Consider the following 10217-nt stretch of genomic DNA (forward strand, 5'->3'; position numbering starts at 1 on the left):
TTGTGTTTCATGTTGTAAAAACCAATGAATTGTCAGATAATAGATTGACTATTGGTCAACATCTGCTTGACTTTTGGTCAACATCTGTTTGAATTTTGGTCAACATCTTATTTGTTAAGAAGTACAAAAACAAACATTTTTACAAAATCCCAAATCATCCTATCATGTAAGTGCATTGAAGTAAAAGTGGAAATTATATTATTCATATGGTCCTCTTGTGCTTTTGTTTGACCTCTAATATGGGTTCATGATCTAATCCGATGATTTGAAGACATTGTTGTTGAATCGAATGAGATGGTTGATGTAATGTTGTCGTATTAATAACAAATAGTAATTAATATAACTAAATTTCCCGAGCCCGGGAAGCAATCCCGGGTAAAAACCTAGTACTACACATGTGTATGTGTACTACACATGTGTACTACAATTTTTTTTTTTTTGAAAAAAGTTTTTTTTATATAAAAAAACCTGCGATTTTTATAAAAAAAATGAAAAAAAAAAATTTGGTGTGTTTTTAGGCTTTTTTTAGTTAGTTTTCGAGTTTTCACAATAAAAGTGGTTTTCATTTGAACCATCCCCTATTTTATATATATATATATATATAATTGTCTTTAACATTGTTATGTACATATACGTAAAAACTTAACAAATATTTAGCTGGAGAGATAATCTAATTAAATATTTAGTTGCAGAGAGAAAAATCTTAGAATTGCCTATTTTTTTAATATTAACGTAAAAAAAGTTATGGATTTTTAAATTTCATGAGGGAAAGTTGATTTAAAATTTAACAATATGTTTTAAAAAATTATACCATACATTTTAAAAGTTGTAATTTCTCATGTAACGCTTCGCATTTTTGTACTTTACTCATTTGAAAGTTGTATTCGAATTTCTATTTTTAGAAACATTGTAATTTGTATTTCGTTTCAATCTCGAGACTTTGATCATAATGGGAATTCACTTTAATATTCATGCATGTTACCTTTCATATTTTTGTTATCTACGTAATCAATCTTTAAATACGTGTTTATACACAAAACCGAGACTTAAAATTCACTTTGGATACCTAAAAACATGTTAAAATACAAGAAAACGGCATAAAATAACCTAGTTACAAAGTTAAGGGACAAAAAGAGAGCAAAACTAAAAGCTTTTCCACCTCCTTTCTCCTCCAATCACCTTCCACCCTTTTTTAAACCAATCATATTTCACCCTTCTCCACCCTTTCTCTCCTCCAATCACCTTCCACCTTCATTAACTCTCAAACCCTAATCTCCACTTATAAATGCAAGCCTTCCTCTCAATAATTCCAAATAAGGAAGAATACTTTCAAGTGTTCTAAGTGAGTTTTCATTCACTTTTCTTCACGTTTCTTCTTCTAATCTTCTTTCAAACTACTTGGGCAATCTCTAGGAAGGTTTCCACAAGTTTGTCATGGCAAACTAAGGTGGAACCTCACCATATTTGAGGTCCAAAGTAGCATAAAATTCTACCTTAATTTATCTTTTTGTTTCTTGTATATAATGCTTAAAACTTAGTTGAATCTTGTACCCACCTTGCTCCCAACTAAGCTTATAGTTGTGGGTTTATGTGTGGTTAATTTTCACCAAGAAATAAGGCTCAAAAACCTCTTTAAATTCTGACCAAAATGTTCTAAGTGTTGAAACCATCCAAGTTTCTAATCTTCAATGTTAAAAGAGTTGAGTATCAGTAAAGTGTGAACCATGGAAGCCTTGGCTCTCCAAACTTGTTCCACTACCTAACTTGCTTAATTGTTTGTGCTCGTCTCAAGTAGCTTCCAAGAGTCAAAGTAACATAACCCCGCCTCACCTCCAACATTTGCCATGTTGGGTATGACACGCCCAGGTTATTCTTACTTGGCTACTTGACAAACTAGTTAGTTGTATTTTTAGTTTCATTCATGACCAACTGGGTCATCAACCAAGTTGATGACTTTGTGCTTTGGTGAATCATACGATGAGGTTAATCCTACCTCCATTCTTGACTTACATGACAGTACATGATAATACATGACGGACTATGCTATATAATATATAATATATATTTAACCGAATTTTTGATACTAACCAGATTATGGTTAGATGTCATGAACTTAGGTTATGTTATCTTCATTCTAGACTTCTGGTTTGCAATTCTAATGGCTAAATTAGGACCTATGAAAACACATACAAACTTAGTGTCCAAACGAGTATTTAGACAAGATATATTTTCATGTACATATACTTTTTATTGTTAATTCCGAATCTAAACTCTCCACAAACTCCGAATACTCATACAGCTTCGCTTCCCAATGTAGGGTAACTTTGGTGCTCCACTCTCAGCAACTCGTCAACTCGCGTTTAATCGGAAGCTTAGCAAAACCGTGAGTGTACATGACCATTTAACTTTTCGTCACTTTTGGGTGCAATACTTACTCCTTATTAAAACACAGCCATACACTTACAAACATTCATACCAACAAACACTCCAATATACATGCTTGATACGTGATATTAGAATTCATACATGCTAGAAACTTATTTCTTTATACTTGTCATTAACTTCGTACAAGCCTCTCTTAACATGTATAGCGCTATAGGATTAAAGCATCGCCCGTTGAGGTCATGTTAAGTTAAACAAAACGGTCTTTTCATTTCTATGACAAGATTACGCTAGCGGGAAACTTTGGGTTGACAATTATAAGTTGCATGCTAGTATTGTTATGTTTTGTCTTAGATTATGATTATGTCATGTGGATTTGTTTAAAACATTTATACTTATGATAATACTGAAACTTGTATGCTCACCAATACTTTATGTGTTGACATGTAATTTAATACATATTGCAGGAAATTGATGATGATGCTGATGATTGTAATCTAGTAGGATGACTAAAAACTCACTTTTAAATTTTGGTACTTGTTATTATATTTTGTTCTTGTTCAAGTTGTTGTATTTGTTTCCATACGATGTACTTTACCTTAGTATGAAATTTTGATTATTAAATACTTGTCGCAAATAGTCATTATGGAGTCTCTTGCAATCTCGTTTTTGTCTCACTCCGATGTTTCCGCCATCGGTTGGGTTGTGACAAATTGGTATTAGAGCCATAACTATAGGGAGTTAGGAAAAATTGTCATGATTTGACCTAGTCTATAGTTAGGGGTGTAAACAAGCCTAGAGGCTCGAGAGCTACTCGTGATCGGCTCGGTTAAAAGCTCGAACGAGTCGAGCCTTAACGAGCCCGAGCCCGAGCTCGAGCCTGAAATAGAGCTCGTTTAGTTATCGAGCCCGAGCTCGAGCCTGAAATACAAAGCTCGTTTAGACTCGCGAGCCCAAACGAGCCTAAACAAAATTTTAGTTTTTTATATATATAATATAATAATGATGATGATAACATTGGTGAGCCGAGCTCGAGCCGAGCTTTGGCTCGCTTAATCGCTGTTGAAACGAGCTCGAGCCGAGTTTCTAGCTCATTTGAGGTTTTCCTCGAAATAGCTCGAGCCGAGTAGAGCCGAGCTCGAGCTTTGGGTTTTACTCGCGAGCCGAGCTCGAGCTCAGAGAAGTAGGCTCGAACCGAGCCGAGCTCGAGCTCGAGCTACATAAAAACATAACGAGCCGAGCTCGAGCCTAGTCGGGCTCGGGCTCGGCTCGGCTCGTTTACACCCCTATCTATAGTCTAAGTACCCATACTTGACCATTCTTGATTTATCATGCTTAAAATACTTGAATTCGTCCTATTTTGCCTCTTATTTTTTCTTTTGTCTTAAATTATACATGCATTTCCTAAGGTAAACACAATACACACATGAAAACATGAAGACACTCATACTTCACAAACGAGACGGTCTCACAAAAAATAGGCGTGAAAACCCACAATTTTTGGTGAAATCCCTCAATCCGCGTTATTCGATTTTCACGAAATTGTACCATCAAGTTAGGAGTGATATCCACACCTTGATAGGGAATTTCCTATTCTAAATCTAGTTGACTCTTACCGTCGAGAAGGAAATTTATTTCCTTGACTCGTTCGGTAAGTACCAACCACACTTCGGGTACGACAATATCAATTTAGGGGTGAAACCCGCATCTTGATAACTAATCCCACTCCTTGATTTTCAATCCCGCCAAAGTCTCAAATTTTCGATTGACTAAGGAAATGTAGTAACTAGAAGGGTGAATACCATTAACCACTCCTCGGTGAGAATATTCTACCTATTAGGCCAAAGCATGTTTCCCTGAGTCAAAAGAATTTTCGACCACTTTGTTTCCATGGGTTTTTCAAAGAAAACCAGTCCCTGAAACGTCGCCAAAAGGGCTCCAAAGTTCGTTGTTTGTTCTTGTTTTGATTCAAACTTTACTAAACTTGTTCAAATTTGAGTCTAACTCATCTCAAACCTATGTCCTTATGCTTATAACCACTTCTATGGTTAGTTAGGCTTAAAAACAAGGTTGAGACATTCAAAATCAAAGGTATAAACCTCATAAACTTTCTATTTTGTTCAAGTGTTCAACCCACAAGCGATGTTCAAGCTCAAAGCTTGATGAATGTGTGATTAAGGATTAACTTGGGTTATCCTACATAAAATCCACATATTGCTTGATGATTTCTCATAGATTAGTGTTTCATATTCTTGTATTACTTGTAAGTTCATGACCCTCCTTGTATGTTTTTACATCAAGTGGAGTGGTGAACACTTAGGGGTGCCTAAATGGAAGACTTTTCTTCCTACCTCCTACATGAATTCTATGACGCTTAAGAGGTACCTAAATGGAGGATTCATCCTCCTACCTCATGCTTGACTATTGGACATGCTAATATATAAAACATAACCTAAATAATACTTATATGTACTATTGAACATTCGAACCTTTGATGATGAACTTGTGTTCATTCATCAAAGTACTAGATTAACATCATCTAAGACCTAAACCTTGTTATGATTTTAATGGGTGTCCTACTCATGAAAACATTATAACCTTTGAGGTTTCATAGTGTCAAACAAGTGTTATGTGTTAAAAAATGGTTACTTTCATATGTTATATTTTTGAGTTTTAAAACTCCAAATCTTCATTCCACCATATTATTCCCAATACTCATACACTTTGTTTCTTCGCGTAGGACTTGGTGTTCCAACCTCCCACAACAACTCACTCGCGGATTCACAAGTAGAAGACTTGCAAAACCGTGAGTATACTTGCAAACCCCCTTTTTATGTTTACCACTTTTGGGGTGTAACATGTTAAATTATTAAATTACACTTAAACTTTAATCTTTACTTGCACAAAAACAATCCAAATACATAAATGCTATGTTTGTTATACTTGATGCTTATACTTGGGTGATTCTTATGTGATACAATAGTCATTAACTTATTACTAGCCTCCATTTGACGTGTATAGTGCTATAGGAGTAACGCACCACCCGTGAACGAGAGGTCATGTTGAATTATATCATTTTGCATAAACAGAGGGTTGACTGGAAGTATTGCATACCTTGTATGATGCTCTTATATAAACTAAGTTCCCATGTGGATTCGTTTTAAAACTTTTAAACTTATACTTATACTTATTCTTAAACTTGTATACTCGCCTTTGCTATTGCATTGAATTGTATTTTAAACATGTTACAGGTTGAGGATTGATGATGCTATGAAACGGATTAGCAATGACGCCTAGATACTCACTTAGACGTTTAGGTTTAAAGTGTTGTATCAATTTTGTTATGTTTATGTTATGAACAATGTTGTTATTTGAATTTCCTTGTAACGTTTTGACAATTTGATTATGAAATGAAATTTGTTAAATTAAATATTGTCACAAATAGTGTTATGAAGACTCTTGCAATCTCGAACTAGTCCCACTCCAATGATTCCGCCATTGGTTAGGGTGTGACACCTAAAACTTAACCCACTCATCGTCGCACCACGAACCGAGCCAACTCCGGCACCATGGATAGGCATATCCTTAACGCGCTGTCGTTTCATCATATTCTTTCCACCATTCTTTCCAATTATATAAATACAAAACAAACATTGATATTGCCTCACCGGCTCCCCAAATCGCCATATTTTCAGACCACCCATAGAGTTTTTCGCGATCAGTATATGTTTAGATAAAAAAGGGCCTGTTTAAAGTTTATTAATAATATAGTCAATTTTCGTATTTTTCTATCTATCCTCAACGCGCTGTCGTTTCATCATATTCTTTCCACTGTTCCTTCCAATTATATAAATACAAAAAAAAACATTGATATTGCCTCACCGGCTCCCCAAATCGCCATATTTTCAGACCACCCGTAGAGTTTTTCGCGATCAGTATATGTTTAGATAAACAAAAAAGGGGCCGGTTTAAAGTTTATTAATAATATATAGTCAATTTTTGTATTTTTCTTATCTTTTGTTTTTTTAGCATGGGTAAAATGAATATTACATACCCACATTTTTAACGACAAATTTGTTTTAATCCTTGTTGTATGTGTTACTTGAACTGAAGATCTCTCAAATACAAACTCAAATGTTTAAAGATTTTGTCTTTACTAATAATTTTTCCAGCATTAGCTTGTAAAAATTCGTACCACAGAGATCATCGAGTAATAAGTTTATAAGTAACTAGGACCAATTGTATAATTGATAAGAACCAATAATTGAATATAAAAAATCTAATAAGACATTTGCAACTGTATACGCCTTTTATGTACTAAATTTTAACAACGTTTACTAAAAAAAGGCCTTACGGATTATATCCATCCGGCTTCAATGAATAACTAACCCAATTGAAGATTTAAAGTTTACTGAAAAAAGGCCTTACAGATTATATCCATCAAGCGTTGAAGCGGCAAATCAATTTACAATTCAACACATTCAATTCATCGAGATGCGAGATGGCTACTATTTGTTTGAAAATCAATCGGCACAATCAATTAACCAGTATACCCTTCCCAAAGATTGATTATCCTATATTGTGTTATTTATATTGAAAACATAAGTTACTGGAAATAAAAATATTCAGTTTTTATATTTAATATATATAATTATGAGGACTATCGTTAGTAGAATCACGCATAGGGTTTTTTTCTGTTATTCTATACAAATTTTTAGTTTTTCAAAATAGTTTTTTTTTCTTTCAAAGTAAGTTTATTAATTTTCTTTAGAGTTAAATGCTATTTTAGTCCCTGTGGTTTGTGCCATTTTGCCAGTTTAGTCCAAAGTTTTCATTTTTAACCTATGGGTCCAAAAAGGTTTCACAGTTGCCATTTTAGTCCACTGGGTTAACTTCATCCATTTTTTCTGTTAATGAGAAGGCCAATTCGGTCATTTTATATGGCTGAATTGCCCTTTTCGTTAACAGAATTACATACAAAATGACCGAATTGGCCTTCTCGTTAACAGAAAAAATGAATGAAGTTAACCCAGTAGACTAAAATGGCAACTGTGAAACCTTTTTGGACCCACAGATTAAAAATGAAACATTTGGACTAAACTGGCAAAATGACTCAAATCACAGGGACTAAAATGGCATTTAACTCTTTTCTTTAAAGTTCTTAGAAAAATAAGTTAGGTTAGAAAAAAAAATTATTTTACCCAATGAGTACAGGAGTGAGAAACAAATTGATCTTTTAAAACACCATTTTGGTAAATATTTTTCTATTAACACTATTTTGGTAAATATTTTTTTTCACCAACACTACTTTAGAAAAAAACTCAATTACCCAAAGCATTAATTACCTAATATTTCTATTTTATTTTTTAATTATTAATTACAATCATTAGTTTTTAGCTTTTATATTAATTTTTTTAAGTGAACATAAACTATTTTTTATGCAATCAAACTTTTATTTAATGAGTTTTCTTAATCTTTGTTATAACACACAGACTTGACAAATATTTTTGAATAAATTATTCAACTTTTAAACCAATCAAGTTGAAGAAAAAGTGGTCTGAAATGTGTAAAAATATTAAAAGACAACAGTTTATGTCACACCCCCAATTTACCACCTAGGGAGTGTCCCTGTTAGGCGTGTGACAACAAGCTAGGAGCCACCAATTACATTGAATCACAAGTTCAAAACAAAGATTCATAAATTATTAGTAATAAAATTCAAGCACAAGTTGTTCGAAACCATTAAGTTCAGCGGAAGCATCAACGTATCCCAAAATATATGTTTCACACAACCAAAGTAAATAAATGTTTGTTAAATAATTCATCAATGCGACCATGACCACTCGCACCCTCCAGCCAGCAAGTTCCTGCGTTCCAAGTACCTAAGGACCTGCGAGCATGTAACACGTGTATCAGACAAAGCTGGCGAGTTCACAGTTTTAGAAAACGTTTGTTACCCGTTGTATGTAAAACAGTTCAATAACCAATGCAAGTAATATTGTTAATATCTCAATTCCGAACAATGACGGCTCCTGAAATACACGACTGCCCTTCCCACGTACTCCTATCTAGTACTGGGCCAGACTGGGTCATTAGTTCACCTCCGTCCTCTACAGGAGCGGTGTGAGGGTGCCAAACCTAAGTAGCGCTACTAACTAATACCCGATGAGGGACTTACAAAAGGTGATAGGTGAGAATATTAACCAATATACCCGTTTTTACCCAAAGACTTATCCCCCTATGGGATACCCACTGACTGTCCCCAACCACTGGGACACATGCTCGAATGTAGTGAACTCACCTTGGATTGCTCGGTAGAATTAATTACTCGTTTAACAACAGTGATTTACCAAGCCCTATGATATTTACACATAACAGTCAGTTTGCATACAAGCACAACACGTATCATTTCTCATTTAATCATCAGTTGGTGTACACGAATACAAATGTTCACATTCATCACTAGGCATGGTATACCAATTAGTCAAGCACAATATCTTTCGGTTCACATTTATCCTTCGGTTCACAGTTATCGTTCGACACATCAGTCATCTTTCGACACACTCATCTTTCGGTTCACAGTTATCATTCGACACATCAGCTATCATTCGACACATCAGTTATCTTTCGACACCACAGTTATCTTTCGGTCAACAACAGTTATGTTTCGACACACAGTTATCTTTCGGTATCTAACTGCTATCATTCGATCAACAGTTATGAAACAAAACCCTAATGGGCATCAAGCATAACAGTAAACAGGTATCCAGATCTAACCAGTTTGACCCAGCAGTTTATGTTGTGCCGCCTAACAAGACAAGACTTTTATCGAAACCAACATCCATGCTAACTAGTCACCAAGATTTAACGCATAATGTCTAACGATCTAATCCACATACACATTCATCATATCAGAATTATTCACTAAAGTCATCGGCACAAGACACGTCGGTTCATCATCATCATCGTGATAAACAATAATCGAAATTGAACGCCAAATACAATCACATGCATAATCAGTCATGACCTAAACGCACATATATTCGATTCATGAACAAAATTGTTACGACATAAAATCAAGCAAATAATCATAATTGTTTTTAATCCACTAGACGAACAAGAATCTCACTAACCGAAAGACAGGATCAACAGGTCGGTGCTTCGAGAGGGGAAAACCTATCTTCTGTCGTCGTACAATAAGGGGAGTCTAGGGTTTGTAATTGTGTAACTGATCCTATACGTAACTTTTATAATTTTTGCTGAGGGTTTGGGCCGGTCGTAAGTTGGGCCGAAAGTTAAGGCCTTTAATCGAAGGATTGGGTCTTGGCTCGAAGGATCCTTCTTAGTCCGAAAGATTGTCGAAGGATCTTATTACATACGGTTGAAAGATCATCCTATGTCTTATGGTCGAAAGATCATCCTTCGTCTTAAGGTCGAAAGGTTCTGGGTCGAAGGATTAGTATCAAGTGTTTAACGCGTTCAACAAGTTTGCAACGTAACCCCACTAGTATAATACTTTTTTAAGATTCCAAGAATATGTAAATACAACAAAAGAGTCGTGGAATAGGATAATACTAACCTCGGGAATTCGGGTTGTCACATCATCCCCAACTTGAAGGAAATTTCGTCCCGAAATTTGGCAAGTAGGTACGAGAGAGTGAAGCGACAATTCAAGATTGTTGCGGATCCTCCTCAGGTGTTACATCATCCCCAACTTGAAGGGGAATTTCGTCCCGAAATTCTCTAGCTTTACCAAGTTTAGACTTGTCTTTAGGAAAAAGGTGTGGATACTTAAGCTCCATCTGATCCTCTCGCTCCCACGTGAACTCCGGTCC

Source organism: Helianthus annuus, chromosome 5 (assembly GCF_002127325.2).
Source record: "Helianthus annuus cultivar XRQ/B chromosome 5, HanXRQr2.0-SUNRISE, whole genome shotgun sequence".
Lineage (NCBI taxonomy): Eukaryota > Viridiplantae > Streptophyta > Magnoliopsida > Asterales > Asteraceae > Helianthus > Helianthus annuus.